Source organism: Drosophila navojoa, chromosome 5 (assembly GCF_054131105.1).
Source record: "Drosophila navojoa isolate 15081-1374.11 chromosome 5, UAZ_NAV_1.0, whole genome shotgun sequence".
NCBI lineage: Eukaryota > Metazoa > Arthropoda > Insecta > Diptera > Drosophilidae > Drosophila > Drosophila navojoa.
In genome coordinates this window covers 3,251,591-3,279,525 of record NC_142893.1, presented here as the reverse complement: position 1 = coordinate 3,279,525, position 27,935 = coordinate 3,251,591, and the positions used below count along the sequence as shown (strand labels likewise).

Sequence of the window (27,935 nt, the reverse complement as noted above, 5' to 3'; positions counted from 1 at the left end):
TCACATTTCATCGAGTCGAGCGCAAAAACAAACCCAGAGAAAATGAGTCCAATTAGAGAGAAGTTCTTAGTTGAGTGGGTGTCGCGCCCTATAAAAGGCGAGCCTGTTGCAGCGCTTCTTCAGTCGTTTTTCCAGCCTCCACCTGGTCGGACGTCCCCTGCGGTGCTGCTCCTCTTCTTCTTCGGGTGAGTTTGCTAAATATTTAACTTTTGCAATAATATTAAGTGCTATAACAAATTGTAATAGTTGCTAAGTATTGTTAATAATTTTAAGTAATATTATTAATAAGATTGTAAATGTTAATATAAAATGGCAGTATGTAAACAATGATTGGGCTAATAATTATGTTGTACATTACTATTGTTTTATTAATAATAATATGCTAATCATCTGGTTAATTATGATGATCATTATTATGTAAGTGCTTATTAGAATAGCAGTGATAATATATGTATATATACTAATATCATTGTATGCCTCCTATGATAGAGAGTACTCCATGACGGGGAGTTCTCTATGATAAGGAGTACTCTATGATTGGGAGTATTCTTTAATAGAGAGTATGAAGAGTCAAGCACTCACTATAATACCTTATCACTCTCCTGTAATGCTTTACAGTTAAGAGTCTAGCATAGTTCTCCTCTTTACTACTTGACATAATTTACTGAGTAAATCCACGAAACTCCCGCTCTCTTGAAGGTAAATAGTTAATCTTAGCCTAATAAACTTATTGCTGCAGCTACTACAGGGTATGCCCTAGCTTGCTACTCGCCCTCTTTGGGTAATTAGGCATACACCACACTACCTCTGTACCAATAAAGATGTATACTATATTGTGTTCTCTCCCATTAATCCCTACAGGGTATACCCTAGTCAGTCACTCCCGCTCACAACGTAGTTCTTAGTCAGTTGCTCACAAAACTCTTGCCTCTTCACTAAGTTTTTAAGTCTCTATGTTTACCATTTGATTTCCACTGCATATACCCCTTTTGCCTCCCACTCTACAGGGTATCTGGTAGTCGCCCGACTGGCGCACTCTTGTACTAATTATAGCATCGTGTTGTTAGTTTTCAATTTATGTTTTGTTTGAAATGTTTTGCCTATTAATTAGCTCAACACGCACGCGTGTTCTTCGTGTCACGACACGCGCTCTATTTGGCTTCGAGCCTATGTCTAAAACTCGTCTAATGCTCTACGTCTATGTCTACTACGCTCGCCTAGTTTAACGATCTTTGCGCAATTATCGTGCACAAGTCCAGTTTTTCGATTTTTTTTTTTTTGTATTTTTTTTTTGCGGGTTTTTTCCGATTATTTTTTTTTTTTTTACAGATTTTTTTTTTCAGTTGCATTTGGCAAATTTTTGCTTTCGCTTGATTTGTGGCTGGATTTTGCAGCACTTTTATTTTCAGCTAGTTTGCAGCTAGTTTGTGGTTTGTGGTGGCTGCTGCTGATGGCGGTGGTTTGGCTGGCGGTGGCCCGGTGGTGCGCACTTGTTGTCGCTGCTCCAATTTGCCACGCTTGATTTAAGCTCTGATTAGAGGCGGCAACTGGCAGCGGCTCTCGTCCAGCTCTCGTTGTCGTCATCTAATTTATGTGGAATTGCGTAATCTCTTGGCGATTTTTTTTTTCCTTTTTATATATATGTATATATTGTATATTATAATATCTGGCCGAGTTGATGGGAAAATGTGCGTTGGCCATCTGTTATAGTTTCTTGGTCTTGGCTGGGCCGCGTCTTGGGCTGTGACTAATTTATATGCGCCAAGGTTACGTTAGTTCACTGTTTTTGGCTGTAAATGGGCATTGATGTGTTCATTCAGTGAGCTTGATGAATGCGTGTGAGTTCTCATTTGGGCAAGTTCGTTGCCTAAGTCTTTTGTTTCAATAAGGCACGAGTATGTATGTATGTATGTATGTCTGTCTGTTGCCAACAAATTAGAGCGACTTGCAGCACACTTTGCCATTTGTTTCTACTGCAGGCAGCTCACCTGCTGCCCACCTGCCCGCCGCATGCCTCACTAATGAAGACGAATCGCGGCAAATGCGCAGAAATTTATATGAATTTATTTCGGTTTTAGTGTTAGCTTTTGATATGAAATGAATCAAGTTTTATGCTTTAATTGATAATTAATGCAGATAAGCGGGGCAAATACGACTTAAACTAGCAGCAGAGCAGCAGCAGCGGCAGCAGCAGCAGCAGCAGAGCAGCTCAACTGGTTGAAGAACTTGCTTGAAACACGTTTCACTCCTGTTGTTGTTGCTGTTGTTGGCCAAGTGAATGCGGGTGTCACTTAACTCATAAATCTTACGGCCGGCCCCAGACGCAAATGGCCTTGAATTTTTTTATTTCCAGCCTCGGTCGCCTTTGCAAGTGCCGCTGCTTATCCTGGCCCCAAAAAGCAAAAGAAAAGAACAATTGACGCGCAGCCTTTCGCTGGAATTCGTGGATCGCACGCTCGACATCAGCGCGCATCAACATGATTAATTGCGGACTAATGTCAAACATTTTTGCGACATGAATAGCCCTAATTCGCAGCATGCGAAGGAAGGATATATATAGATATAGGGGTATGTGCGAGGGTCGCTTGAGAACTTGTTAGTTCTGCCTGCGCGAAATTGAAAGCGACTTCACTTTTATTTTCAAAGGAATACACGCTTGAAAGCGCCTTTCTATGCGATTCTCATTGATGATTGATGCCAAAAATTAAATAAAAAAATTTTAAGGCACTTTAAAGATTCTCATCAGCTTAAATTTTTCTAGTTGTTATAAATATAAAAAACATTATTTTACAAATTTAAATATATTTATTATTAGTATGTTCTTTTTTTATAATCCAAGAATCCCTATGTATTAGTGCTATGTGTGTATAAGCTCGTATGCGTGTTTGTATGCGTGTGACTAATCAATCTTATGCAATCAGCTGTTATCAATGTCTGCCTCTCTGTAAATTAACTTTGGCTGCATGCCACATATGTCACAATAACAACAACAACAACAACAACAATCGTTTCAAACGGCAGCTAACGGTAGTGCACCCCATGTTCCGCTGTCATTCGCATGTCAACGCAGCTGTCAGCCAAGGCGAGCTTAGGAAACAACAACAACGAAAAGTCTCTATTTAAATGATGACTGCAACATGTCAGAGCATGTCGAGTGCAGCAACTGGTTCATATGCTTGGCTAATGTAAGTTCAAGGTGTGCGTGTGTTGGTGTGTCCATACATGCTTAACTGTATAATTAAGCCACAGACCACAATTAAATGCCAACTCTTTGTTGTTGTTGTTGTTGCTGCTGCTGCTGCTGTTGGTGTTGGCTGAGTTAATTAGCATGCGCGTTGCCAAGCAATAATTTTATGGCAAATATTTCTAACTAAACATTGGCCGAGTTTGTACTGGACCTCCCATAGCCATAGGCCCCACCTCAGCCCCCCCTTTGGCCTTGCGAAATTGCGCAAAAATTAATATCAAATCGATAATGTTAAAGTGTTCAAGCGCCGAAACAGGTAAAACCAGCAATCACTTGCCCTCTCGCTCACACGCCTGCGTTCGCTGCAAATGCGGCGTGGCCAACGGGAACTAAAGCTGCGACGCGGCCACACAAAGAAATACACATACACACGTATATTCAGACACACATACATTCATGCGCATGCATTGTGTATAAATGAAGCTAGGCAAAAGCTGCGCTCAACGGTTTCGCCTTCTTCTTGCTCTTGGCAATTGCAGCAAAAAAAAGTGAGAGTGGTTCGGTCAGCTGCGCGCGCTCGAATACGAAAGAGTGGGACAGAGAGAGATCATGCTGCAAGAGCGCAAGTTTAAGCTAAAAGCTTTTGCGCTCTTCGTATGCGCTCCCTCTTTCAGTTTCTCTCTCTTTGGTTTGCTTTGCCGTTGCAGCGCATTTTGTGTTGGGTTTTGCTTAATTTTTAATTGTTTGCATGCGAAATTAACAGTTGGCTGAGACGAATTTCGATGGCCATTTGCATTGCATAGTTTTAGGCTGTACATTAATTGTTGACATGTGAAAAGAATCGCTTTTATATTGATTATTGAAAATAACGAAGGTATTAATGCGTGTGTTAAACTATTTAAGATTTATAAATGAAATATACATATATGTAAATACGTATGTAGCTTAATTTATTTTTATACTTTATTTTATAACTTAATAATACATTGGAAACTTGGATTGACCTAACAAAATATTTTATTTGTTTTTTAGGTATAAACACGGCTAGAGAGGGAAATGCGGGATTAGTGAAGGATAGACATGGATAGAAAAGCGTGGAGAGAGCTGGGTGTGAATGCAGGACGATATAGAAGAAAGAGAGTCAGAGAGAGAAAGCCGAAATGATGTGGACAGATACACAGGAATAGGAAAGGGGTATAAATACATCAAAGTAGATCGAGCATAGCAATAATTCGATATCAAGATAAAAGGATAAGATTTATATGAATAATGAATCGCAGAGATAAATATTGATATTCTGATAGTTATCCAGGGAGAAAAGCAGAGAAACATATGAATAGAATGATCGAAATTCTGAAAGTTAAAGAGGTATTTAGAAAGAGATAGAGAGATGCAGCAACAGTTGCAGGCACTCAATGGAGCTATTTTTAGTCCGTTTTCACCTACACCAGATTCTTCGCCGCAATTAACGTTCTTGACCAGATTCTGTTTCGCTTTCAGCAGTTCTTTAGCTGTTGCTGTAGCTGTCGCTTTCTAATAGCCGTTAAACGTGCATTTAATCCCAGGAATAAAATCAAAAAGTGTGTCAGATTATTTTTGAAGAAAGCCAACGATGACGACGAGTCAATTAAGCGCCATTTAAGCATTTTGGCCAGGCCAAGAAGAAGAAGAAGAAGGTGTCGGCAGCCAACTGTAACTGGAAATGGAGCTGAGCGAACGCGATGTTAACACATGTTCTTGCAACTGATTTACAAATTTACGATTATACGACTATATAAACTTATATATATGTATATATATATGGTCGACTGACTGACTTCTTTTTTATTATAGTATTTTTTAGTATTTTTTGTTTTATTGCAACATTTGCTCGTTCGCTGAAATCGAAAACCTAAAGCAAAAAGAATGGCATCTGAAATTGCATTTGGTTAGTCATGCGCAAAATAATAATAATAATAGTACTCGCACACACACAAACACACATACATACATAATATAATAATAATTGTTGCTGCTTTGGCTTGTTACACTTGCTGCCAGCAACAGCAACAGCAACAGTTGCTGCTGCGAGAGCAGCAGTTGTTGCAGTCGGTTGCTGCTTCTGGTATCTCCTTTGTTATGGCCATTAATAGTGATTTCGTTTCCATTGTTTTTCCGGGCGAATTCTGTGCAAATTGCGTCAAGGACGCGTCCATGCGTCAGCTCAAGCTCGCTTTAAATGCCCGCTCGCAGAGCGTGTTGCGCGGGTATATTGGTTGGACTGCCAGCTTCTAGTTATGTAATACCTATATTTAATGTTTTGCTTTACAGTTGAATAAATTAGAATTTGGAAATTTGATTTCCATTGAACTTCAACAAAGATCTATTATCTATGATATCTAGGAATCATGGAATACTAATATATACCATTTAGTTCCATTTATTTTGCTATATGTAATACTATACTATGTACCATATACCATATGTATACTATTGTAATATCTATAACAGTTTTATATATGATTTTTGTTACTGAAAATAGATCAAACTCAACTTAACTTTGGAATACAAATACAAATCAAGTTATCTCGCATCTAATCTGACCACCAACAAAAACAGGCAAAAGCTGACTAGGCTTCAATCTCTGGCCTCTGTGCAAACCATCTAAATTTTTAAATCTTACAAGCTTAATATTGTATCATACAATAAAATTGAGAATCATTTAGACCGAATAAACGATGTACGTATGTAAATCTTAATATCTTAGCCCACGCATAGAGCCTAAGATAAAAGCCTCCAGCAAATGAACCAATAAATAAATTAAAAAACTAAATAAATAAAAGTAAATCATGTTATTCGCGCCTACTAGGGGCGTAATTTAATTTAGCTATTATTAGCCGGAATAGATTAATCTAGCAATATATATGGTAGGCTGTCCACTAAAGACATGACATATCTGGTAGGCCTATTTAAGTCTTCCACAGTTTAAGATCTAGATGTGCAAGCATTAATCGCTGATTTCCGCCAATCAATCAAGAAGTTTACATAATTACTATTAATCAGCTCTATAGACCAAATAGGTATTAAAATCTATTGAAGTCCACTAAATGCGTGATACATCTAAGAAGGCTTTATCTTCCTCAATCAAAGAACAAAGACTAGTTGAATCATTGTTCTCTCTCTACTAGAGTTATGCCTTTACAAATTATTATAAATTATTATTATAAATATTCACAATTAATTGAACTATTATTCTAAGCCTATCGTGAGCGTGTATTACGTCGTCCGTTACGCTCGACTGCAGCATTCTTACTCACTTTTGGTTCACTTTAGTCAATGATTCGGCTGATTTGGCAGCTGCTTGACCTTGCCGCAACTGAAATTCCTAGCCAGCCAACAATAAGTCACCTCTATATACCTCTCCCTCTCTCTCTACCTGTCTCCCTCTATATAAATGTATCATATGTGATCCGTTAGTCGGTTCTTTCAGATCTCCACTTATCATTAACACCTTCGCCAGCTGCTTATCTGGCATATCAAGTGCATTGCCTTGAATGCAATCTCAATCTCAAGAACTTTCACCTGATGATTCAGTTCTTTAGCCGAAGCGAAATTCCCATCAGTAAGAAAAAAAAAAAACACCCTGAATCAAGTTGAACAAAAAATTTAGCGGTTAGAATTTGCGCTACAGATTGGGCTTTCCAGCTGAGCAAGAGCTCTGACCACGCCCCCCACAATGCTGCCGCCCCCCGTTCACCGCTCATTTGGTTGTTTACACGGGCCAATATCAAAATCAGGTCAAGTCAAGAAACAAGCGCCGCTGCCAAATGAAATCATTTACCGAACACACAAAACATTATTGACAACAACAACAAAAATACTAACAAAAGACTGCAGTTGAAAGGGTTCTAGTTGGGATTTGGACGGACCTGAGAGATGCCCTGTAGATGGCTGGGAGTTGGGAGTGGGAGTATCTAATTTTCGATCACATTCTTCGAATTCTTGATATATTATGATATTCGTGACAGTTTTGGATGAAGGGGGTGGAATATTTATAGCATGGAGTTAATCCAGTGGCTTATAGATATTAATCTTACTCTAAATTGCTGAGAAGCAAAATGTTTATAAAAGTCTTCATGCCTTAAGATAGATGATTATTATCTATTTTATTGATAATTATCGATTTTACATCAATTATAAACCATAGAATTCATATATTATTATTGATCTATTGATTAAAATTATTTATTAAACTCATATTATAATATAATATCATATAACAATACCATAAATTTAAGATTATTATTGAAAAACCTTAACCTCTACTTATTTGTATATAAATATGCATATCTTGTATATAAGTATTATATTTATATAAGACTTCCATGTTCAGCTGCCTCATTTACAGGGTATTTCATTCAACAACACTTATTAGTCATCTTCTGTCCGTCGCATACCTTAGCACAGCCCCAATGGGCCCACATCTGTGCATCGCCCTCACTTCTATTGGGCCATTACAATCGCTGAACATTTATAGTTCATGAACAATTTGTTCTAATTTTCTTTCCTGCTGCGGCACTTGTGGTTCAATGGGTCTAATAAAACGGGTCGCACCGCACAGCTGGTCAAATGGCTGCGATTCACGCCGACTGTGCCGCGGCTCTTGCCCTGACTCTGGCTCTGGATCGGGCTTTGGCACCCCAGCGTCTTGTTGAATCAATAAATCGATGGCGTAATTGGCGCGCATGATGCAGCGAATTCTTATTAGAAAAGCAGCTCAGATACCAGAGTTGCTGTTCCCTTATGCCCTCCATCTGTTCCCTTACCCCCTTTCTCCGTTTGCTGATCACTGCAGGCTTAACTCTAATGCCATATATCTGTCTCAACTGTTTCCTCTTTCCTCTTTCTCTTGCTTTCTGCTTCCTCCTCCTGCTTTCTGCCTATCTCTGCTCCCCAGTCTCTGCTGAACTCTCTCTGCTATGCTCTATCTCTCTCCAATTTGTACATCCTTTTCGCTCTCTTCTCTTATCTTCTTGCTTCCAGCTCCTTCCTTCATTCTCTATCCTACATTGTTTGTTTGTTCTACTGCTCTATCTGCACCTTATCACTTTTACCATTGTTTTGTTCTCTCTCTCTCTCTCTCTCTCTCTCTCTCTCTCTCTCTCTCTCTCTCTCTTTCTTTCTCGTGTCATTTGATGGATTCTTTACACATTCTTTCTCACTGCCTTTGCACTTCCCAAACACATTAACTAGATTTTTGCCTCATTTCGCTTCTCTCTCAGTTTGCTTTCTCACTGTCTGCCTCCATCGCGCTCATCTCTCTCTTCTCTCCTTTAAGTGTTACCTTTATTTGGCTGTTGACCTTGCTAGAATTTGCATAACGGCAATTGTGACTTAATTGCTGGCCAATGACACAATTGTACGATTCAAGCCTGATTGCTGATTAGGCAATGCAAACAGCCAACAATCGTGTAACCTGGGTGTGTGTGTGTGTGTTGCCTGTGTGTGTGTGCGATGCGGGCGCCAGGAGTTCAATGTCAATAATTGAGCATGGAGCACACAGCTCATAAATAACGGTGCAGTGTCATTGTCAACGAGCTAGCCAAACAACAAGTAGGACGACGACGACGACGACGACGACGGCGACGCCGCTGAAGCCGAATAAAGTTATTAACAATGCGGCAACATGTACGTGGACTCTCGAAATGGACGAACGTGACAAATACCAAAAGGCAGACTCGGCCGTGCCTGGTGCCTGGTCCACCACTGCCACCGCCGCCTTCAACCACAACAACAACAGCAACAACAACAACAACACATTGTCCATCATCGTGGCAGGCGAGGCCAGGCCAACAGCTTCACGTTGCACAAAAAGGGCAAATGCACATTGCAAACGCCGTCAACGCCGCCGCCAACGTAGCTGCAGTTGGAGCTGGAGCTGGAGTTGGAGTTCTCTCTGGCTGCCCTGCCCTGCCCTGCCCTGGTTGAGCTTCCTATCCCTGTCTCTGTCCAGCTTTGAAAAATAGAAACCCGTTAACATTTTATTTGACTAAAATTGACTTTAATTTATTGCTGACGCGGCAGCATTTGCATGCGGCATGCGGCATGTGCAGCTGCACGGCGAAAAAATTAAATTATTATGTGTTAAAAAAAATTTAAAAAAAAATTATAAATTAACTATTGTAGAATGTAGCAAATAAATGAAGAAAATATAAAATATTTAAAGGGCAGAAAATAGAAAATACATTACTTTCTTTATTTATAATATAAAATATAGTACAAATTATTTAAGTGTACAAAATATAATAAATAAATAAAGTATTTTAAATGTAAGGATATAGAAAAGAATTATTAGAAACAAAAATTGTATTTTTATAAATATTATATTATTATTTTTTTTATATTATATATTAATATTTATATATTTATAAAAATATATTGATTATTATATATTTATAAAGAATTATTTTACTAATAAATAAAATGTAAAAAATAATAAAATATTAAAAAATGAAGTAAGTTGAAAAAAATAAAATAAATTGTGAGCAAAAATGCAATAAATGTATTACAAAATACAATAAATATATATAAATCTAAAAAAAAATAATAATAAAATAAAAATGAAGTAAAAATATTAAAAAATATAAAATATAGACAAAAAAATATTTAAATATTTTTTATATGTATTTTTATTAGTTCATTATTATTTACGTTTTTATATATTCCAACCGTCAGACATATTTGAAAATTTCAACATATTACAGATTTATTTTTAGACCTATATATTTTTTTTTTCCACTCCTTTCACTTTTTTAAATATTCCAATGTTTCTCAGTCGAATTAAAAAGTTCCAACACGTTTCAGACTTTTTTTTAGAGCTCTTCTAATTAAAATTAATTTTATATCTTAAGCAATCCTCATATTAAAAAAAAAAAAAAAAAAAGTATGTAAAGCACCAATTAGTATTTAAATCAGCTGAAAGCACTTAAAACACCCAACGAAATGTTCATTAAAATCAAGTTTAGCCTGAAAAATGAAACGATATCAAATATGTTAAAGCCACGCTCTGTCACGTTCCGTCAATCTTCACTTAAGCAGCTCAATTTCATATGAAACAAGTGCACAAATATATTTGTAATCTGATTAATGGCAGCGATAAACAGGATTTTAAACTCGATCAATATTGAAAGAGGTTTGCTTAACGATTCGATTGCTGCTTCCAACGGACTTCCTGACTGAATTTTTGTGGATTATAATGTAAGCCTTATGAAAACAATAAGGCTTTGATTTTGGCTAAAGTAATTCAGGCGTATAGACAGTAGAATTTTTGCTCGTAACTTTAAGACTTTAGATAATACAGTATTTCTGGATTATTCTCGAATGGGTGTAAATATGTCTGATAAATGGATACAAAACTAATATACTCCTTTCATTTTATTGAATGAGAATACAAAAAATTGTTAAGCAATATTTTATTATATATGTATAAAAGCTCAAATTTTGATATTAATGGATCTTATTAAATTTCAATAAAAATATATATAAAAATGATTTTTCAGATTTTGATATAAATACATTTTTTTTTTTTAATATTAAAAATTATATATTTTATTAATTTTTTATTTTTCGATATGAATACATTTTTTTAAATATTAAATAAATTAAATATATTAAATTAATTTTTCATTTTTCGATATAAATACATCTTTTTAAATATAAAAAAATATATATTAAAATAATTCTTTAATATTTGATGAACTTTACAAACTTCCAGGAAGTCCTCAAAGACAAACTAAATTATTTGTATACCAATAAAATCTCCTAGTTTTTTTTTTTTCCATGTTAATCACATTTCATGAATTTTCTGCATCATTTTATTCTTAATTTCTGTTCGCCTCACCTCGTTTTCTCTCAGTGCAGCTTTGGTTCTGCTGCACTTGCAGCTATCTCTGTCTAGCTCCACAGCTATCTCTGTTTAGCGTTCTTTGCGGCTTGCAGCTCCATTCGCCTTGGCAATGTTTTCATTGTTGATTTTTGCAGCGTTTTCCAGCTTGAAGTGGCACTTGTTCTAATTTTTCCATTTCAAAACCAATCAGCGCCTTGTCCCCAGCTGCCACCCCCAGCCCGCCCGCCAGCCGCCGCAGCTGTTGTTGCCTGTCTAGGAAATCGATGCTGCCGCTGGCCCTGGAAGCATGGGCCGCATTTCACATCATAAATAAGAGAGAAGCTTCAAATAAATCAATTATTGGAGACCTTGTCTAGGCTTTTGGCTGCTGCTGCAGTTGCTTTTGTTGTTGTTGTTGTTGTGATTGCTGCTGCTGTTGCTCTCATGTTGCATTTAGCTATTTGTTCACGCGGTTCTATAATTTACGCTGATGCTAAGGAAAAGTTAAGGACATGCTTAGCCCGCAGTACGCCGTACAGCGTACGCAGTACAAGACTAGACGTGTCTTAGCCAGGCTATTTGTCATTTATTATTTTGGCACGTACATAAATATACGAGCTGAGATAAGCAGAAGCTGGTTAAGCTTTAAATAAATATACATATACATATAAATATATACATATGTATATTTACTGGCATCCGCATTTCGAATGCTTGGCTAGAGCGAACAACCTGTCAGCTCGACTCATAATCACGCCCCACACGCCCACGCCCACTCGTAATAAAATCTACCTAGCTGACAGCTAGACAAGCAGCGACTACAAAGTGCTAAACAACAACAACAACAATTGTCTTTGCAATTAGCATACACACAGCGCTAGCTTAGCTGCTAGCCAAGTTAGCTAAGTTCAATAACAACTGCATTTGCCCCAAATCCTGTTAACTTGGTCAATACATACTCGAAATATGGCATTTGGCTGTTGCTTTGTCATCATCGACTCTGGCTGGGCCTCCCAACTGGGTCAACGTTGTCAACTCAGCAAATCTGTGGAGGAGTATTCCGAACACTCAGCTGTCAGCTGGTGGCAGCAGTAGTAAGCGAGAGAGAGAGGGAGAGAGGGACAGCGCAGGCGCCCAGCAATGTGTTTGACATGCTGTGACAGGTAGAACAGCATCCATCGACGCAATCACTCAAAATGTGCAAAGGTATTAAGGCCATATTGTCATATGAAATTTTATGGCTTCGAGAGTTTCTTATATATATGTATTTATAATATTTTATTTTTGTTTGCTTTTTCTTTGTAGCCTGCAGAGCTACGAGCCTGAAATGAAATCCGCTGTTATGCAGTTTCTCTCTTTGAAATATCTTTAATCTTTGCCTTTCAGTAAAATTGAAAAAAAAAAAAATGGTTTTCATTCCTTCCAATAATGTACTAGATTTATATTTATGTCTAGGACTAGATCTTATATTTATTATATTTTTTACAATTTTATTTTATTTAATTTAGTCTTCTATATCATATAATAAAGTTGTTGGCCATCAATGATCTCTTATAATATATTGTACATTTTCTATTGATTACATTTTATTTTGTTTTATTATACATAGTATACCTAATATGTATTTTAATATTATTTTATTTTATTTTACATAGTATACCTAATATGTATTTTAATATTATTTTATTTTATTTTACATAGTATACCTAATATGTATTTTAATATTATTTTATTTTATTTTACATAGTATACCTAATATGTATTGTAATATTATTTTATTTTATTTTTTACATAGTATACCTAATAGTTATTTTAATATTATAAATTTATTTTTTTCTTACATAGTATGTATTTTAATATATATACCCAAAATTTAGTTTCTTAAGACTAGCCTGGAGTCTCAGGTCAAGTTCATTTGCTTTGCATAAGTTTGACAAATCAACTGTCGAAGTCTTCTGCACGGAGATTAGAGTCTTGGGAGCAGTCTTTAACGCATTCATTATAAAGTCTTGCTAAGTACCTTTTTTTTATAAAATAAACATAAGTAGCTTACGATCAAATCGGACTTATAAACAAATATATTTAAACTGATTGTCAAAAGTTTGACATGTGAATTCTTTGACACCAAAAAATTTAGCAGCAACTCAAAGTCAAAATGAAGTCTACGCAGCTCGTGGTTTAATTAAACACTCTGCCTTGGGTTTTACTGCGCAAAGCTGACTTTATCAGATTTGTATTTAATAAAATCTAATTCGAATTTGCGCTTGCTCAAATGAGAATATTGCCATATGATATTTTCATGCACAAAATGCGCTAGATCTACTTTGCGTATGTAATTTCTAATTTAGACTGCTAGTAATACCCATAGTTAACCTCTAAACAGATCTAAATGCTATTCTATTTTGATGTGGTCATATTTTTGCTTCAAGTTTCTCTTTTCGTTTCATTTGGCATAAGTACTTTTGCTTTGCTCCCTTTTTATTCGCTGATTGTTCTGTTTAGATTTCGCTAAGATACCATTTTCCATTTTCCACACACATATACATATACACCCAAGCAAACACACACTTAGCTAGTACATCGCCTGCAATGAGGCCTTAAATAACCTCAGGCACATTATCGAGTACATGCGGCCCATTGCCCATGGCCGTGGCAGAGGTGAAGACATGGACATGGAAGGCGCTGAGAGTGGGAGAGGCCAAAGCAAAGGGAGCTGCAGAAGCAGAGGCAGAGACAGCGGCAGAGCCAGAGCCTTACGCTATGCCAAAGACAGCGGCGACAAAATACAGAGACGACGGCAGCGTGAGAGGCGAAGCAAAAGCACAGACAAAGTTAGAAAAGGAGAGGCGAAGGCAAGGACAGCAGCAGTAGAAGAGCCAAAGGCAGTCGCAGAGGCGGAAGCATAGACAACAATCAACAATCAACAATCAAGGGCTAAACCAAAGCCAGCAGCGCAGGCAGAGCGAGAGCGAGAGAGAGGCAGAGTGTAAGCACAGGCGAAGGCAGAGGCAAAGGCAGAGGCAAAGGCAGAGGCAAAGGCAGAGGCAAAAGCAGAGGCAAAGGCAAAGGCTAAACACGACTGGGCGAGTGGACATGGGCAGCAGTTGCAATTGGGCTGACCTCACAGCAAGCTGTGCCGCCTCGTTGTGTGCGCCTTTGACGCCTGCGCTCTCACTCGCACCACATTAGTGCTATCTCACTTTCGCGCACACTTTGACTATTGCAATGCAATTTCGACACTTTCAAGATTTTACTTTAAGAATTTGCCATAAATTTGTAGCCACAACAGGCGTCCAAATGTATTTGAGTCTTATAGGAAGGCTGTGCCCTTGCCTCGTGTCAGTTGTTGTTGTTGTTGTAAACCTACACGCATGTCCAGGCTGATGATATGTATTTTTGCAGACATAACTGACATGTTTGCCTAAGAGGCAATAAAATAAATCCCCAACTAAACACAAAGCACAACGGACAACAACAACAACAACAGCTGCAGGAGTGTGTGTTCGCCACGTGTCGTTGCTCGCAAATGAAGTTAACTCAATCATGAAGGAGCATAGTAAAAATGTTAGAACTTATCAAGGCTACCAGAGGAACAACTGCAACGAGCTGTTGGGTGTTGCAAAGGGCAGCAGCAGCAGCAACAGTTGCTGTAATATTTATGCCAATTGCTTGCAAGAACATGCGAATGGAAATGTGTATGTGTGTGTGTGTGGATCTAAGAAGTGCCTTGCTACAGATTTCAAAGGGCTACTCCTTTAGAGCTTGAATTCAATTTATTAAACTGGCAGAGAGACTTGAGCGGCAGCAGAGGCGGAAACAGAGTGTGAGAGATAGCAGAGGAAGAGTGTACAGCAGTGGCAGGGGGGAAGCTTGAGGGATAGGCAAAGACTTTTGCATATAAAAGGGCATAGAGCTTCGCCATAGCTTAGAACGAGCGTAAGAGAGATTGAGAGAGACGCAGGCAGACACGCAAGCTGAGGCAACGACGCAGGCAAAGACTCACGCAAAGGCAAAGGCAACGGCAACGGCAAAAGCAAACGAAGCTTGTGAGAGAGGCAAAGGCAGAGGCGCAGGTAGAGGAACGGCCATAGCGCTTGACATATGGAGAGCGTAACAGACAAACTCGAACAAAGACGCAAGCAGAGACGCACGGTAGTGCAACGGCAAATTGAAAGCTTGAGAGAGTGAGACAAAGACAGACCTAAGTGCATAGAGCTTAGCCTAAGCTAAGCGTAACAGTGAAACGCTGGCAGAGACGCAGTCAGAAGCAAATGCAAAAGCTAGAAGTTAAACAGTTCGCTGATCGCTTCGCTCTGCTGGCCTCCCGCTCTCGCTCCCTCCCTCTCACTCTTAGTGTCTTATCAGGCGAAATGTAAATGCAATTATGTGTTGTTTATGCGCTCGCTAGCCGCATACGTTTGTCTGATTGACATATAAATTAGAGATGCATGCGAGTCGATAGTTGCAACTTGGCTCTAACGAGCTGCCGCACTGAAAGTGCCAAGCCCCCAAGGCCCCTCCACTTCTTCCAGTGATAAGCTGTGATTGTTTTCCATTTCGTTGTCATCAGTCAGGCCGGCTAATTAAGCGCCCCAATGCAAATCGAAGCTTTTTACTTAAGTGCAAGTAAATAGTGGCAGTAACACAATCAATGAACATTCTTGGTTTCTCTTTCTCCAGGCAGCTGCTGCAGCTGTTCTGGATTTCTCTTTCGCTTGCGCTACTCCAGCTCCAGCTGCAGCGTTTGTTTCCAGTTAGAATTGTCAACTGGAGTCCAACTGAGAGTTGGCCCGGACGGATTGGAACTTGCTTGGCATTTGGTCATTAGTAGTTGTCAAAGGTTGAACGTGATTTGTGGGCCACTTCCTGCGCTTACGTGGGGCGACCGAAACGGACGCAGTTCTTCAGCATTAGAATGCCACAGATAGACTCTCTTTTTACATAGGCTGCCCTGCATGCAGTGGAAATGGGTTATTCATCGGGTATATTCATTGGACTTTTTCTGAATAGCATATAAAGCTTTGCTGTCCATACTAATTTGCTTTTCTCTGTTATTAACTAACTAACTAATTAATACCCTGTAAATATTGCAAGTAGTTGTAAGTTGGTTATATTGAAGAAATGGCGTCTATTGCATATGGGATAATATTGACTATATAATTCTAGCAAATTCCTGATCCATGCACCTGCTACACTCATTGGAGCTTCGAGATTAAATACCCTGTAAGTATTAGAAATGGATAATAGCTTAACATATATAGAAATTGTGCCAAAGAATGTCTCATAAAAATCTCTCTAAAGACAGTTTCTCTTTATATATGAATATATTCATGTAATTTCTATTTCTCTAATTTTCTATAATATTCTTGAATTTACAGGGCATCTTGCTGGTCAACCCACTCTCCCCATCACGCACTCCATCCACTTTTAATTACATTTACATATTTTTGCGTACGCATTGACAACAAGAAGTCAAAGTCAAAGAATTCGCCGACTGCCCACACGTAGACAAAAGAATTTATAGACAATGCAACTACTTCAATTATGGCGATAAGCGGCCGAGAGGCACTATGGATGCCACGCCCCAAGCAAACAGCGGATCCTCGCACCCTCACATATGTATCTACCTTTGGCATAGAGCATAAAACTAAATCCATGGCAAAGTATAAAAATGTCGTATGTCGTGCGGCGTTTGTTACTTATTACAATGCAGACAGCTGCAGTCGACCGATATCGATACTGGACAAATATATATATATATATATGTATATATATAGAGATGTGTGTATATATGTATATGTAAAGTTAGCATATATTGAAGACATTGTATATGTATACCCTTTGCTGTCTGTTGTCGACCTTCAACTTTGTTTGCAACCTTGTTAGTTAGTTGTTGTTTATGTTGCTGTTGTTGTTGTATGTTTTTGTATATGTTATGCTAGCTGTATCAGGCTAAACCGCCCCCGTCTCCTCCTCGCTCTGTCCACCCGCTCTCTTTGAGTTGCTTTGGAGTTGAGCGCAATCGCGATCACTTTTCTTGATTGCAAGCGGCAACAGGCAACACGCCTCGCAATGCCGCGGCACGCAACTGACAGCAACAACAACTGTAACAACAACAACAACACCCGCAACAATTGCACACGACAACTGTGAAACAGTGTCACAACTGATGGACAACAATCGCAGCTCCTTGCTGGCTGTTGCTGCTGCTGCTCGGTCGACCTTCATTTGGCTGTTGTTGTTGTTGCAAATTTGTTGCCAATCAGACGTGCAACACGCTGCTTGCTGCCTCCATCATTAAATTGAAAATAAAATAATGCGCATCCAGGCGAACGCTCTGTCACGCCTGCTTTAATAACTTTGTCTCAGCAACAGCAACTCCTTTGGCCAGCAACAGTTGCTGGGACAGCTGCTGCTATCGTTGTCCACGCATCTGCAACTTATTGCTCTATTTCTTGCACAGTTTTCGATTTCAGTTTCACTTTCAGCTGGAGGTTAACAAGCCATACGCCAACTCATAGCCAAGTCCCATCAACTATGTAAACGAGACGCGAGCATCGAAGCTGCCTGCCACTAGGCTAGTTGCAACAACAACAACAACTGCTGCAACAACAATAAAGAACCAAAGTCACATTTGTTTTTCATTGTGTGGGCAGAGAGCCCAAACTTCCCCATAAACTGTCCAGCAGCCCAGGCAGCCAACATACTTAGCCATAAATAGGGCCACATTTGTGAGCCATAAACTTGGGTAGGAAAATAAATGTTTATTAAAGAAAAATCTATAAAATTTAAGTAAAATATGCAACATACATACATACTTTATATATATAACTTTAAATAAAGGTTAAAAAATACAAAATTAAATTATATCAAATAAATAAAAATAAAATAAATAAAAAAGCAAATATATTTAATGTATATAAAATTATATTGAATTACAAATGAAATTATATGTAATTTTATTATTCTTAAATTTAATTAAATTAAAATTTTACACCAAGTAAAATAATTTTAAAAATATATAAAATATAATAATAAAAATATATTATTAAAAAATATTATTAATATAATTAAAAAACAAATAACTTAAAAACAAATTTTAAAAAATTTAACTAAAACAAAAATATTATTAAAAATTATTAGTATTAATATAATTTAAAAATAAATAAATAAAAATAAATAAACAAATAAAAATAAATAAATAATAATAAATAAATAAATGAAAATATATTTTGGCTAAAACAAAAATAATTAAATAAGTAAAAAAGACATTCAAAAATAAAATTGAACTTAATACAATATAAGTTATGTTCATATAAATGAATAAATAAAGTACTTGAAAAAAAAATAGAAATTAAAATTTAAATGAAATCCTCTTACAGCTTTTGTTAAATAAAACTAAAAAGATAGAAATAAAAATTTAAATAAAATCCTCCGAAAGCTTTTGTTAAATATAACTAAATCAAGTTATATTTACTATATGCACATATCTAAATACGAAGCAGAGATTCTTGATCTTCATGAATGGAATTTCTGCTACATTTCCTTTGCTACACTTGAGCTGAGTCATGATGGCTCAGCCTCCGTGTGTGCAGAACAGGTCTGCAGCAGCATGAATATTTCTTATGGAGTTCATAAAACATATATGTATATGGTATATTCAATATTTGTGACGTCACAAGGTCGCCGGATGACATTGAGGTCGCTCAATGGAAATCCCTGTGAGATAATCACAGAGACTTCTTCTATACGAAGTGTGCATCATAAAATATACAAAATCCCAAAACATTTTAAATATATCAATTTTTATTGCACTTGGCTCAGCGTTGCCGGGCGAATCATTAACAACATTTTTTTTTTATATTTTAGAACTGGTTTGTGGACTTTTTAATCTTGTTTCCTTTTCTTGTTTTTGGCTAGTCGGCAATATCATTCTAAATATTCATCTTCTTACATATATAAAGCGAGTACGAACGAAATCGATCTGGTTAAACTTGTTTCGCTTGTCAGATAATTTTGATGTTTTATATATTGTCAAGTGTATTATAACGGTAAATGTTTATACTAATGAAAGTCTAACAAGAAATTTACATATATTGACATTTGGAATACCAAGTTTAAATTGATATAAAAAGTTAAAAACAAAAATAGAAATAATAAAAAAAAATATTACGACGAGTCCAAGTGCATTGAACCTCAGTCTGACTTTTAACTCTTGAAAAAATATATATATTATATACATATATATCATTAATATTTATAAGATATATACAATAAGCAGCTATACACATTATGCCTTAGTTTTCTATTTTCAATGAACTTTAGATCTTCAAAAAAATTAGATGGATTCATATATTCTTTAACATATTCACTATCTATAATAATACATCAAACACACCCAAAAAAAATAAAATTAAATTCACATTTCAACTTGCATAATTCATATTCTCAAAGAACTGGTTCTCGAAATAAAATATTTTTTTTAGCTTTCAGCATAAGATTGAATAATTAAATTTTTAACAAAATTTTTAACGTTTGCGAGTTTGAATTTAATTTCAAAATCGTACTCAGAACCGGATATAAGTCTTATGTCATATATCACATAAAAAAAACTACTTGAAAAAGTGCTAAAAAAACATAAATAAATAACTTCTAAAAGTGAAACCGCGAAAAGTGAAATTGAGTTGCGATTATAATGATTGATTAAACGCGCATGCAAATTTGCTTAAATGCAGCATAATTATTTAAATGTTAATGTTAATTCAATTAATAAATGTAGCTAGATTTTCTAGCCTTTTTTTCTAGCTCCAGGCAGAATAATTATACAGAAACTTAAGCTAACGCTTGATCATTGCTGATAAGTTCTTTGTTTTGGGTTTATCAATTATATTGTTAAATAAATATTTCAATACACTTTTCGTTAGGGTATTTTTATTTGCTAGATAAGTATGTTATTTATGGCAGAAGGTGTCATGTGGGGCATGAATAGCCAAGTGGTGATATAATGTATGTATATTTATGGCTTTATATACTAACTAGCCGTACAACTTTTTATCTATATTCACAATTTTCTATATGACTGCATAATTCTGCGTCAACTTTTAGAGGATTAGTATATCACATAGAAACTATATTTAGTTCTTATTAGAAACATTTTTATTATAGTCAAACGTGTATTTTAGTCAAGCTTCTTTAATGAAAGAAATTTACAAATCTTGACATACATGAATATTTAGTTCTTATATAATAAACTATTTTTTTTTTAATGAAAGAAATTTACAAATCTTTAGTTCTTTTAGAAAACGTTTTTCATTAAAGTAAAAGAGTATATGATCATCCACATGATCTTCTTCATAAAGAAGTGGCAAATTTTTGCAGTTATTTTTTATGGATTGGGAATGGCTAGACAACTAATGCTACTTGATCAGGCCTACGAGCAATTAATGTCGCGCCAAGTGCGTGCGCGCCGAAATATTATAATCGACAGCTTCAAATCAATTAAACCATTCAAAAGCTGTTTAAACAGTATGAGCTAACGGAAGTAAAAGCCACAGACAGACAGGCAGACAGTTAAACCATTTTGGTGTCTTTGGGTGGGTTAAAGCCATTTAACATTGGACTCGCTGACTCCGACTCTAGCTGATGGTACAGATATGTACTCGAGTTCCATTAATCTTCCGTTGTGTTTGCTGTTTTTGCTTAATTTGGATGTATTTATATACATATATACACAAATATATATATTGTTTATTAATAAAGGCAAAGCACACCCGTTTTAATTTTCTGCATATTAACCAAATAGGAAATCGCGCTAATTGCTTGGCTTTTTTGTTTCAATATTTTTGTATTTGTGTATAAATCTATGGTTAGGCCCACGCCTTAGCCACTTGGATCGATCATTGTATGTAGATTACGTTTTGTCTGCTTTTATGTCTGGGCCTTATAATATATTCAATGAAGTATATTAGTTTTTGTGAAATCTTTGTCTAAATGTCTAACTCTATCGTGTTTAATATCTTTGTATATCTGTCAGTCTCATTCCCTATAAGATCTATATGATCTATATGATTTATATGATCTATATGATCTATATGATCTATATGATCTATATGATCTATATGATCTATTTAATCTATATGATCTATATGATCTATATGATCTATATGATCTATATGATCTATATGATCTGTATGATCTATATGATCTATATGATCTATTTGATCTATATGATCTATATGATCTATGTGATCTATATGTTCTATATGATGATCTATAAAAAGAACTATACTATAGTTTTTCCCTCATTAAACCTCTATATGCCATAAGCGTGCATTATGCAGTCGGTTATAATACAACTGCAGCACAGTTTCTCGTTTGTCTAAACCTAATATTAAATTATGCCATTAAATAGTAACAAATTAATATCAATTAAGAAGCTCGGCAGAGAGCATTCATCAAACAGTCGAAACGAGTTAGATGTTGGTGCCATCAGCAAATGGAGGAGCTATATATATACACTTATCTATAGATATTCAGTATAGAAAGAAGTTTGTAGGAATTTAAAAATCGAAAACAAATCACTTTTATTTTCATAGACGGTTATTAATAGTGCCCCCAGCTTGTTGCCCTGTCACAGCCACAGTCAAGTTTCTAGTTCCTATTTATAATTTCTGCTCTCATGTGAAACCAAGAGTTAGCAGGAGCTAAAGCTTCACACAATGCGCACACCTTTCGGTTTCTCTGCGGCCTGAGGTTTATATACATATGAACTATAAAGATTGATATCGTTGCGTGATGCCAGATAACAAGCGGCCGGGCCTGCTTTGACGTCAGCAGTCCCCCCCCCAAAAGTTATGAAACTGAAAGTGGAAGCGTACTCGACTTGGATATACCCCTCAACTAGATGTAAAGCGGGGCTTTTGGTATTCTTATCTGCATACTTACCCATAATCTTTTCTAGATTCCTTATCCAAATGCAAGTGGGAGCTCAACTTTGCCTCTCTATAAAAAATTGGCTGATTGAACTTGGGTTTTAGCTATACGATATGATTTTCACAGGACATCAAAATAACATCAATACATATGTACATATGTATAATCCATAGAACAAGGCTCAATGTTATAAGAAATGAAGGCAGATATAGATATAAGAAATAGGAGATATTCATAATATATATTCTAAATGATAACTCTCTATTTGCTATGATCAAAAACAAACAAAATTTTAATATTTAATAATACAATATAGACAAAAAAAAATTTTAGAAGGTAGATCTTGCAGCTCCCGAGATCATACGCAACCGATCTAACCCTTTAACCCATTTCTACAGGGTATGTAAAAGAGACTCATAAAACTGGTTACATAAGCAGACATATTCTAATTGTAAGTTTTTTTATTTTTTTATTTTTTTTAATTTTTGTTCATAAAACATAAAACTTTTGTCGCTGATTTTCATTAAAAAAAAAAAAAAAGTGTCGGCTATTGTATAGAGCCGTTTTCAAGGCCAGACTTAGTCTGTTTTCGGTCTCATATTATTTGCATACTCGAAGAACGAGATCGGAGCATCGACTTACATAGTATTTAAGCACATTATAGTACATATTTAGCTACCAGTATGCAGATCAGCCGATGAAGCAATCAGCATCAGCTTAGAACATATTAGCAAGCAGCCCCAACTCGCGTGATCTTCTAAGCGGCTGAGGTCTCTATCATTATCTGAGTAGCTCTCGGCTGCTGTTGCTGCTGCTGCTGCAAATGCAGAGTGCATAAATCAAGCGTCTATAAATAAGTCGAAACTTAATGGTCTAAAACCTTTGGCAAAGTCCGAGTTGATAACGCGCGCCATAATCACTCACACACACAACTATTTATAGAGTCAGCTCTAAAATATGGCTGGCAGGTTCAAAGTGTCCTTGCTCATAATTCCATCCAGGCGGGTAGACAGCCTAACGCCAGGCAATATGCATAGGCATACGTAACTACACTGAGCGAAAATTGAGTTGAAGATTGAGCGAACATTGAGAAATAGAGTTATTTAATTCTAGTTTAATTTGTTTATATACATATATATATATATATATATATTATTATTAAAAATATATATATATATGTATTTAAAGAAATGTTTATTATCTTATATATTTTTTTGCATATTTTTATATTTAATTATTTTTGTTTATTTATCATGATTTTTAAAAATGATTTTAATTTGCATTTTTCATTATTTCATAAGTTCTTATATGCTTTTATCTAGTTTCTCGCAGTGCATTGCATATTTATTTATCGCCTGCTACTTGTAATTGTCACAAATTGTATGACATTTTTATGCCATTTGCAGGTCTCTGCCTGTGCATAATTGATTTACGCGCTGTTTCTTATATTTGCAAGGCTGGGCAATAAATTTCTGTTTTCATACGTATGCGCAGTAGCCAACAATGCCCCAGGAGGAGAGGAGGGCGCAGCGAAGGTGCCTGCCTTATCGTTTTCGCTTTCTGCTCCAAGTGAAGACATTAATCAGCTTCCAGCTTCCAGCATCCAGCATCCACCTTCCAGCTTCTAGGTTTCAACTTCAAGCAGCAGCGAGAGTGAACGCCCACACTTGAGCCATGGGATGCGCTCTAATGGCGTGTAGATAAATTTCTGTTGCAGTTGCGAGTATAAATCAAATTATTCACTTCAATATGGTAGAGACGCAAATGTAGTAGCTACTGCTGTCGGCCCTCATCTTTCAATATCGCGCGATGGCAATCGGCGAAGAGCGTTGAAACTGCAATTAATGCAATCTGCCAGTTTTTATCTGAGAACATTAATTAGTTTTATTTTATTTTTTTCCAAAGTGACTACGAGTGCAGCTTATGGCATTGCAGACAACTTAATTGCGTTAATTACGTATTAACTTAGTTGCAATAAAGTTGAAATGTTGTGATAAGTGATCTGCAGTTAGCTTAAATTGAAAAATATCGCACTAATGCAGCTGCACTGACTCGGGTGACTGATTCACAAGTTCTTTTGCTGATTCTTTATTGTAATATATCGATATATCAGTTCATTTGGGCAGTTGTTTAATAACAAATTTTATGCTAGTTCATAATTTCCACACATATTCATTATTGCAACCTATCGAACTAGTTCAGTGCGCTGCAGCATATTTTCCTTAATTACTAGTTCTCAGTTTTAATAGTGCAACTTATCGAATTCGTTTATGTTACGAGCCAGCACAACTCTGATGCATTTGGCATTCAGTATTCGCATTCGCATTCGCATTCGCTTTCGCATTACTCGCCTTAATTACATATTTAAAGCTGACATTTATTATAATTAAAGTTACAACGACTGGCTGTTGTCTGTTCTCAGTTACCAAGAGTCCCTCTCACTCTCTATGGCTCTATATATGTAGCTGTGCTAATTTGCTTGCAACTTGATTAATAAGCCGCCATAAGTTCGTATCTCTGAAAAAGAAGCAACACAAAAATAACAGCAGCCACTAACTCGCAACCATTCATCTTCTAGACAAAAGACCAACAGCAGCAGCATCAGCCTGCTCGCTCTGTTCTACGTTGAGGTGCTGAAAATGAAATTCGCTTTGGCTGCAGTGCGCGGCCTTGAGCATGAATTATGTGTGCAATTACTCTTCAGGTTGTCATGAGTAGCTACAACAGCAACAGCAACAGCAACAACAGCAACTTCTTTAACCACATTTGCTCCCCTTGCTCCTCATGCTCTAGTTCTGCTCCTCCTGCTAAGTTTGTGCTCCTCCCGCTGTGCTGCCTTTGGTGCTTCTGTTCTAATGCCCGTTAAAAGTGCAAGTTGCCAGTTACGATTATGAAAGTGTGCCACTTGTTGCATGCTGCTGTCAGCACTGCTGTCTTCTTTCTCCAACTATGTTGCCATACCTGTTGCCATACCTATGTTGCCATACCTGGCTTACGCAGTTAAGCTGGAGTTATGTGCGTCTCATGCGTGTTGCAGATCAAGCTGTTATTACATACATACATACATGTGTATACAATCAGTAACATGGCCAAACGCGTGTAACGCTTAGGAAGTACAGAACGCAGCGTGGAATCAATTAAATTAACATTTCGAGAATAAGAAAAAAAATCATCGAAACTAAGGCAACTAGAATGATGGAAAGTGTAGCTGTAGCACGCATGAAAAGTCTCCAACTTTAATTTGTTAGCTGTTGCTGCTGAGTCAGCCCCTTCGACTTTTCACATATCACACATAGCTGAAGGCGCGATGGCTATCGCCGGCACAAGAGGTTGCCGCCGGGGCAAGCAGCAACTGCAACGCTGTTCGATGATATCAGGCAGCATGCGCTGACACCCAAGATCCCAGAGAGTTGTGGCAACACGCTGACTTGCAACATGACTGCAAAACAAGCTTGTAATTAAGTGTCAGCGCTGCTGACTTCATAAACCAGAGCTAACAACACACTCGACACTCGAGAGGCGACCCATTAAATTTATGCTAGACTAACCTATACTTTCTAAGCTTTTGCTACTTTTTGACGTATTTTAATCAATTGCTAGACGTTAGTAAGGCATAAGACGCGTGGCCAGCTATGCCCTGGGCTCACGTCAAGGTCGTGCTCTGCACCTGGCCAGGGCTAATTAATTAACAATTTCCATCAATTAGCATATGTAGCGGCTCACATCTAAGCCACGACTCCGCCCCTGTGCCACGTCATCGAGCATCGAGCGGGCAAGCGCAATTAGACAATTGTTTTAAGCACATTTAGTTAATGTGCCCAGACAAATTGTGCTTTAAATTATAACGAGATGGCTTTTAAAGGTGGCTTATTTATAGAAACGAGATTTCCCTTGCCTCAAGGCTAAGTGGCTGGCTAATAAGTTGTTTTCTATACGCGGAAATTGCCAACAGCCCAAAGCATTGCCCCAAAAATACCTTTTGGTTAAATTAACGCCCCAGAAGCAATTCTGTTTTCCCACCACAGCAATTCCAACAACTCATGCCAGCCACAAGGTGCTACTGTTTTCGCATACCCTGTGCGTATGGGGCTATAAGACGGGTATTTGCGGCCAATTAGAATTGTGGTCTTTGTGTCTGTAGAGCAAAAACCATATTCAGAGTTAGCCAAGATTTTTAGATGTATAGTTTATAAGCTTCTTTAAGGTGTTTTTGTGTTTTGCAACACTGATTTATATAGTTATTTAATTTGTTATTAGGGGAAGCATTAGTAGTATTAATATAATAGCTAATTGTAATTTACAAGACTTGTTGCTATAAGAAAATGTTGTTAGGCAACACTGCATTTATTTATTTACAGAATAATCATGCTTTACAGCACTATTGTGTCACTATATTGGTAGTATAGTATAATAATGGAACAGAAAAATCAGTTTTAAAACGCTTTTCTTTGTCAAAAATCTTACAAATAATAATGATAATGCTAATAGAATAGATTCAAATATTACTTCACAACACTACTACTACTACTACTATATAATTGTACAACACTTGCAACCGTTTCTTGAAATATCATTCTACAATTCTTTATCTATCTGTATTCATGTTTTACAGCGCATCGCCAGCATAGACCCCTTTGTCAGAAGATCTTGAAAATTTTGATTGTAATTGGGCTTGGGAATCGAATCGAACGTGAACTTAGCCTACCTGACTTTGAAGGCGTAAACAAACCCATTTCGTGGCACCAGAAGCGCTCGGAAGTGCCTGGCTTGCAATGCGTCTTGCATGCCAAAGAGTCTTAATTCCGCTCGGATTGTGAAATTGCCAGACAGTCAGCCAGTCAGCCAGCATCAAGGTCGCTCAACTGCGTTGACAACAAACTGCGGCCAGATCAGCTCTGACCTTTACTTTGGTTTTTGGTAACTCTTTCTGTTTAATATATACTATATGCGACAATGCTGATGGGGTCGCTGACACTTCGTATTCGTATTTCAGTTGTTGAATGTTTTAGTTATAATTTCTGTTACGTCATTTATGAATCATTTGCTGTCTCTTCTTGTTTTTTCCATTGTAATCAGCATTTCCGTTTCGCTGAAGGACTTCATTATGATCGATGAATTTCAGGCGCGGAGTGCACTAAATCAGAAGGGACAGGCGTGTCGATATAGGCAGTTAGAATTAGAATATATCGTGGCCGACATGACGTATGCGCAATCTCTGTGCGTGCAGGCGTATACGTAATTTGCTTATCAATCATACGCAATGCTCGCTGCGGCCCACGCGGCGCACTTGAATAAGCCAAAGCGTGAAGAATTCTTTTTGAATTCACCTTCTTTTTATTTCCATTTTTTGTGTGTCAGCGCCGCACGAATTATGAACTCCAAAAATCGCAAGCAAATAAAATTGAGATGAAAAAAAAAACACACACACAACATGAAAATAAATAAAAAGATGAGCAACTCCATTGATCATACAAGAGCAAAGAGCATGTTCTAGTGCCATGCGGAAATTGTTTCCAGTTGTAGTTGAAAAACAGCAGACAACAAATTCATTATTTTTATTTATTATTCATCTTCGACTTATTCTTATGATTATTTATTATTATTATTATTATTGCTTGGCGTTGCTGCAAATAATTAAACTACAATTTTTGTTGGAGTTTCGGCAGCCAAATCGATGGACTGCTGCTCATTTATGTATTTCCAGTGAAGTTAGAAATTATTTTTTTAATTAATATTTGAAAAAAAAAAAAAAAACAAATATAATTAGATTGATAATGTTTACTTTATCTTTATATACTACAATTTAATATATATTCTATATATTTCTAGAGAACATGATGAAGAATTATTTATTATATAAAATAAAATATATATTATATTATAATAAATTCATTTGCTAAATTCTATCTAATCCTTAATTTCTGTCTTCTATTTTAAACAATTTTAAACCAT

The 27,935-nt window shown here is 36.6% G+C and overlaps 1 long non-coding RNA gene across 1 annotated transcript; it reads left to right on the top strand.

The window, feature by feature from the left end:
- The first annotated feature begins 110 nt into the window (after positions 1-110).
- LOC149090956 (uncharacterized) lies at positions 111-27,402 on the top strand. The gene is made up of 2 exons (XR_016197147.1): positions 111-185; positions 26,596-27,402. It is a non-coding gene; the product is annotated as an uncharacterized LOC149090956 (long non-coding RNA).
- The last annotated feature ends 533 nt before the right edge of the window (positions 27,403-27,935 follow it).